The sequence below is a fragment of the Canis lupus genome, chromosome 34 (assembly GCF_011100685.1).
Source record: "Canis lupus familiaris isolate Mischka breed German Shepherd chromosome 34, alternate assembly UU_Cfam_GSD_1.0, whole genome shotgun sequence".
Classification (NCBI taxonomy): domain Eukaryota; kingdom Metazoa; phylum Chordata; class Mammalia; order Carnivora; family Canidae; genus Canis; species Canis lupus.
The window spans coordinates 15,346,224-15,352,885 of record NC_049255.1 but is presented as its reverse complement, the minus strand read 5'-3'; positions in this window follow the sequence as shown (position 1 = coordinate 15,352,885).

Below are 6,662 nucleotides of genomic sequence, written 5' to 3'. Positions count from 1 at the left end.
GAGCCACCCAGGCCTCCCGAGTCCCTTCACTTTCAATTTTTCTACATCCACATGGTTTTGTAAGGCCTTGTAAACATCACACAGTCGTTTTTGTTTTTTTTTTTTAATCCAGTTTAACAATCTTTAAATTGACATTTTAATTCATATTGCTGGTATATTTAGATTTATTTCTACCATATTATTTGTGCTTTTTATTTTTCTTTCATGTTCCTTTTTGTTTCTCCTTTTTTGACTTAGGTTAAGTATTTTATTTCCATTTTTCCTTCTTCTAATTTAGACATTGTATATTTTATTTCTGTTCTTTCAGTGATTACTCTAGTAATTTAAACGTGCCTTTTTACTTTATCAAGCCCACAATTAATAACTTTATCCTTCTCTTACACTAGGTAACCATATCATTACTACTTCTACACTAGAACCGTGTAACCATAGAACACTAACTCCAGTAACAGCTTTCCAACTTATATAGTATTCTTGTCCTACATTTCATTTTTACTTTTTAACCTCACAAATTGATCATTATTGTTTTCTACAGTCATTGTTTGCTTAAATTTACTTATTATTTAACACATTTTTTAAAAGCAAGCTCCAAAGAAATAAAAAAATAAAGTAAGCTCCATGCCCAGCATGGAACCCAACACAGTGCTTGAACTCAAAACCCTGAGATAAGACATGAGTTGAGATCAAGAGTCAGATGCTTGGAGAGCTCAGGTGGTACAGACAGTTGAGCACCCGACTCTTGGTTTGATTTTGGCTCAGGTCATGATCTTGAGTGGTGAGATCAGGCCCCACATCGGGAGTGTGCAGAGTCTACCTGAGATTGTCTCTTCCTCTCCCTTTACCCCTCCCCCTCATTTCTTCTCTCTCTCTCTCTCTCTAATAAATAAATAAATCGTTAAAAAAAAGAAAGAAAAAGAAAGAAAGAAGAAAGAAAGAAAGAAAGAAAGAAAGAAAGAAAGAAAGAAAGAAAGAAAGAAAGAAAGAAAAGAGTCAGACCCTTAACTGTCTAAGGCACCCAGGCACCTCTATTTACCACTTTTTAAAAATCCTTCCTAATGCATCTCAAATTTCCCACCTGGGATCACTTTTCTGCTTGAGGTATATTCTGTAGTTGACAAACTTACCCGATATGTATTAGTCTGAAAATGATCTTTTTATCCTTATTTCTAGGAAGTATTTTCAAAAGGATATAATTTTAGGTTTCCTCAACACCTTACTGGTATCATTCTAGTGTTTTCTGACTGAGAAGTTGGCTGACAATACATCTGTCATAACTTTATAGGTAACTCTTCTATCTCTAACTACCTTAAAGATCCTCTTTTTGTCTTCATTGCTCTGTAATTTCACTAAGATTGGGCTAGATATTACTTTTCATTCATTTTTATTTATTTTTAATTATTTTTTTCATTGAAGTTCGATTTGCCAACATACAGTATAACACCCAGTGCTCATCCCATCAATTGCCCTCCTCAGTGCCTGTCACCCAGTCACCCCATCCCCCTGCCTGCCTCCCCTTCCACTTCCCCTTGTTCATTTCCCAGAGTTAGGAGTCTTTCATGTTAATTATTATTCTTAGGATTCTTTGGGGTTCTCCTGTCTAGGAAATGTATTTCTCATAATTGCAGTCATTGTTTCTTCATATAGTGCCTCTCCCACACATTCTTTCCTCTCCTCTGAAACTCTGTCTGCATGTTTCTTAACCACTCATTGTTGTTATACCTCTCTGCATTCATAATTTCATTGGATCTTTCTACTATTCCATTACTCAGTTTTCAGCTACATTCAATCTGTATTTAATTTCATCCATTGAGTTCATCATATCAATTATTGTATGTAGCCCTTTTTAAATCTGTTTCCAAATGTTTAAGTTTCTTGTTCTTTACCCCTAATTATATTCTCTCCCTTTATTCCTTTATATATATATAAACATGTTTATTTTACATTTGTGTCAGACACTTTCAGTTAAATGTAAAGCTTTTCCAGGTCTGATTCTATCGGCTCTTGTTTGTAGTATCTTTTTTTCTTTTTTAAAGATTTTTATTTTATTTTTATTTTATTATTTATTTATTTTATTCATGAGAAACACACACAGAGAGAAGCAGAGACACAGGCACAGGGAGAAGCAGGTTGCATGCAGGAAGCCTGACCTGGGACTCGATTTCAGGTCTCCAGGACCACATCCTGAGCAGAAGGCGGGGCTAAACCGTGGAGCCACCCAGGCTGCCCTTATTTGTGGTATCTTGTTTCCATGGGTATCATTTGATTTTTTGGCTGTAAACTCATGGTAATTGGAAGTTGAACCTATAGGAATATTTATTTATTTATTTATTTATTTATTTATTTGGATTTTATTTATTTATTTATTTATTTATTTATTTGAGAGAGAGAGATAAATAGCAAAAGAAAGAGCATAAGCAGGGGCAGAGGGAGAAGCCAACTCCCCACTGAGCAGGGAGTCTGATATGGGGCTTGATTCCAGGGATCATGATCTGGGCCTAAGGTAGAGGCTTAATCCACTGAGCCACCCACGTGCCCCCAATCTACAGGAATTTGCGGGGGGACTGAATGCTACAGGGGTTTTTCTATACATTTGTGTTTCTTTCTCTTAGACACATGGGCATTGGTTACCTAATACTCATTTTATGCCTAATTGTTGGCTTTAGGATTTTTTCAGCCCACTTAGATAGTAGTATGTTTTGGAGCTACAGATCTAGGTAAGGACTCACTAGTAGCTAAGAATACTTGGGAGATTTATTTTTTCCTCCTCTTCCCACCACCAAGACTCAAGCCAGGCCATTTTACTTATTTTCTCCTAGGAATTCAAGGAATTCAGATCTTTATATTTTATATCCTTACTCTGAGGTTTAACCCTTTACAGTTTTAGCTTTATATGAAGGTCTCCTAATTAAATTCCCCTTCTTGAGTGAGTACTTGTTTTGCATCCTGTCCGAACTATGAAGACTGAAACTCAAAGTCACTGAGGTCAACCAGGTTCAGTGTGTTCAGCTTGCCCCTCAGATTCCTCCTTTCACTTAGTATTTGACCTCTCAGGAATCCTTACCCTTCCCAGTTCATTAGAACCTTTAAAAATATTTGTTATATATTTTATATAGCATTTATCCAGTTTAACAGGAGACTCAGCCAGGATCTCTAGTTGGCCATACTGCTAGATATGGAAATTATGATGAATTTCCACCAAGTAAGAGATTAAATCTGTCCTCCACTAATCTGTCCTGAAACTCTATCACCAGTCATATACTTTTTATCCTTGATTCCTACTATCTCAAAATTTTTTAATTTAGTTTTTAAAATTTTTTAAGTAATCTCTATGCCCAATGTGGGGCTTGAACTTACAACCTCAAGATCAAGAGTCTCATGCTCTACTAACTGAGCCAGCCAGATGCCCTTAATTTTTTTTTAATTTAAATATATAAAAATATGTTAAGGCAATTATCATCTCTCTCAATTTGTGTTGCAGAAAATCCCACAGTAGCTATATATAATTCAGTATCCAAATACTTTGATGTTGAACAAATTCAAGCAATCTTAGAACTTCTAGAATAAAAGTTTACCAAATATCACCATTTTAGCCTTTAATTTCTTGACCAGACTTAGTCCTCTTCAGAATTAATAGCTAATAGATATCTAACATTGATGTTGATCTTCTAGGCCAAGGATGTTAAAAATATTATGTGCAAAAAAGAAATATTATGTGCACACTTTTTGGCATGCAAAAGGTAATCCAGTGAAGGGTGGGAAGAAATTATTAGAACTTTTTTTTTTAATTTATTTTTTATTGGTGTTCAATTTACTAACATACAGAATAACCCCCAGTGCCCGTCACCCATTCACTCCCACCCCCCGCCCTCCTCCCCTATTAGAACTTTTAATAGCAGATGTTTTTATCTTAAAAATCCAAAGGAATTAGTATTTACTAGATTTTAGTATAAAATTTGACACTTGTATCCATACTTGGTCTGCATGTCCTAAGGAGAAAGAGAATAGTCTACAGTGTATAGAGATTAACAATAGTACCCATTCTCTCTCTCCCTCCTTTGTCACACTATAATTTACTGCAATATGTATGCTCAGTTCAGTACATTTTCAAATTATATTTTCAGGTTTAAAGCAATCCTTTCAAAATGGACACGTGGCTTTTAAAGTTTTTCCGCAAAGAAGCTGTGAATCATGAAGCACATTAATTATGTAAGCATATATAAACAACAAAAAAATGGCAGAGATGACACTTGTCCTACACTTGGTATATATAAGCTCTTTGTTGACCACATTAAATAATGATGAAAAACATAATGATGACCTTAGATCTGACAAGATATTGTCCTTCTCCAAAAAAATATCAAGATTTTTTGTAATCTGAATTTGCATCCACCATTATTAATAATCTTGCATTAAGCATAGTTTTTCCTGAGATATTAACTAATGATAGTTGTACATGTATATTCTGCATAATAAACAAATACAAATGTAGCTGACATTGTTTATGGTTTGAAACAGTTTTAAACCTACTGCTTAGGCACTTTCTCAAAATTCCTCCCCCAGCACACGCATACTTATTTTCTCTCTGATTATTGTAACTTGTATCAATACCGTATTTTAAGTGATTTGCTGTGGGTCCTTTAGAATGGTTCATTTGAACAAAGAATGGTCCATGTTCACATGCAACAACCACACTTTGTTCCCACTTTCAGTTGTTTAACTAGCTGTACTTTATTTTCAAAACCTTTCATTTATCCCATCTAACGAGTACTTTCCACAATCCCATTGCTCTCAAATTTAGTTGAAGATGATGAGGTAAATAATTCTGGTAAAACATCTCAAAGCTATGCACAAACATTATGAATAATAGACTAAGATAAAGTGTCCTGCTTTGACAGGGCCATTATTGCCATCAAAGTTGAAATCCCATACATGAAGCATGGCTTAGTTCCTGTCTGTGAATGCTTTTAGATTAGAAATTCTTAAGTAAAGCACTTTCTACGTATTCAAAAAGCTCTAAGGGTCTATGAGAAATTAAATTTTAAATATAATGCACCCACCTTAGCCAAACCTAATTGTTGGAGATTGTTTTTCAGCTTGTAAAGATTAAGTACTCCCTACCATTCCAATCTCTGTGAAGAAAGCAGAAAAGCAGGTACAACTAGCCAGAATCAGAGTGAGGAAGATCACCCCTGTCAGCTGCTTTTTTTCCCCTCTTTTCATGAGTTTAAATACAATGTATGTTACCCCTGAGTTGTAAGAGAACAAAGATTGTTTATTGTGGATCTAACAAATTTATCTCATTATCTCCTGAGCCTCATTACCATTATTACCTATTCACTTTCCCTCTCATGGTATTGTTTTGCTCTAAAGTCTCAAAATCTTTTTGTCTATTGATTGATTGACTGCTTGATGATAAATCAAGTGAGTACATTTTATTACTAATTTATTACATGCAAAGAAAATGTACACAAAGATAAAAATAAAGAATAAAGAGAGTTAACACAACCAAAGTACAAGGGTCACTACCATTTTGCATATCCCTGGAGTGCATAGCCTACGTTAGCAGTCTCTAGTGGATAAAGCTTTAGAGACTCAGAGAGAATGTTCTGGCTTCTTTTGCCTTTTTTGCTACCTGGGTTGATTTGCTACCATAATCAACAGGAACAAATAGAATGAATTAAGAGGAGCTTGCAAAGAGCATTGAGAATTGGTGAATGGTGGCAAAATACATAATATTAAAACCAAAGAATAATCCCAAATTCTCCTAGAAAAAATAAAGCTTAGAGGACTAATACTAACACTAATACTAATCACACATCTGTCTTTCAGTTCCTCCCACCTTCTTTTACCAAATGCTTTTTAAGTGTTTTCACTACTATATGGGAATTCTCCTGTTTTAGATAATAAAACCAAAAGCAGTTCTTCAAAGTCCCACTGTCATTACTAATGTTGTGCCCTGTATAAAGTCTCTTTGACTCTGATTGGGCTAATAAGTTATGATCCAAGAAAAGCATAACAGTCCATAATGCACAGTAAATCACAATCATTAATTAATATTAATTGAATGCCCACTTAGCTCATAAAACTACTCCAGACATAATAATTACTAAAATTCTGACTGTAAGAGAAAGCAATGGCAATAAGGAGTATGTGGAAAGGGGTAAAACAAAAGAGGCACTGAAAGAATATAAAGAAAAAAATTCATTTTTTTTTTCGGTAAGCTCTACACCCATTGTGAACTTTGAAGTCAATGACCTTGAAATCAGGAGTCACATTTTTACAGACTGAAGCAGGCAGGTGCCCCAGAAATCATTTCTTTTATAAACTACTGTATCTGTTACTCTCTGGTGTCTTCTCCCCATTGTTACCACATGTGGGCAAATAATAGCCTGTGATTTATAATCAACTGATGAATACAAATACATGTTTTCATGTTGGTGTTTTCTTCTCTATTTCTTCCTTCTCTTCTTTCACTTCTTTTATTTATTTTTTTAGTGACTGTTTCTCACATTCTGCCAAACATACATAAAAGCTCTTACTTGGGCTTTCTTATCAAAGAGACATCTTCATAATAGATACAAAGTTGAGAACAGAAATACAGGCATGGAGTGCCTAGGGAACTTAGTAGGTTAACTATCTGCTTTCAGCTCAGGTCATGATCC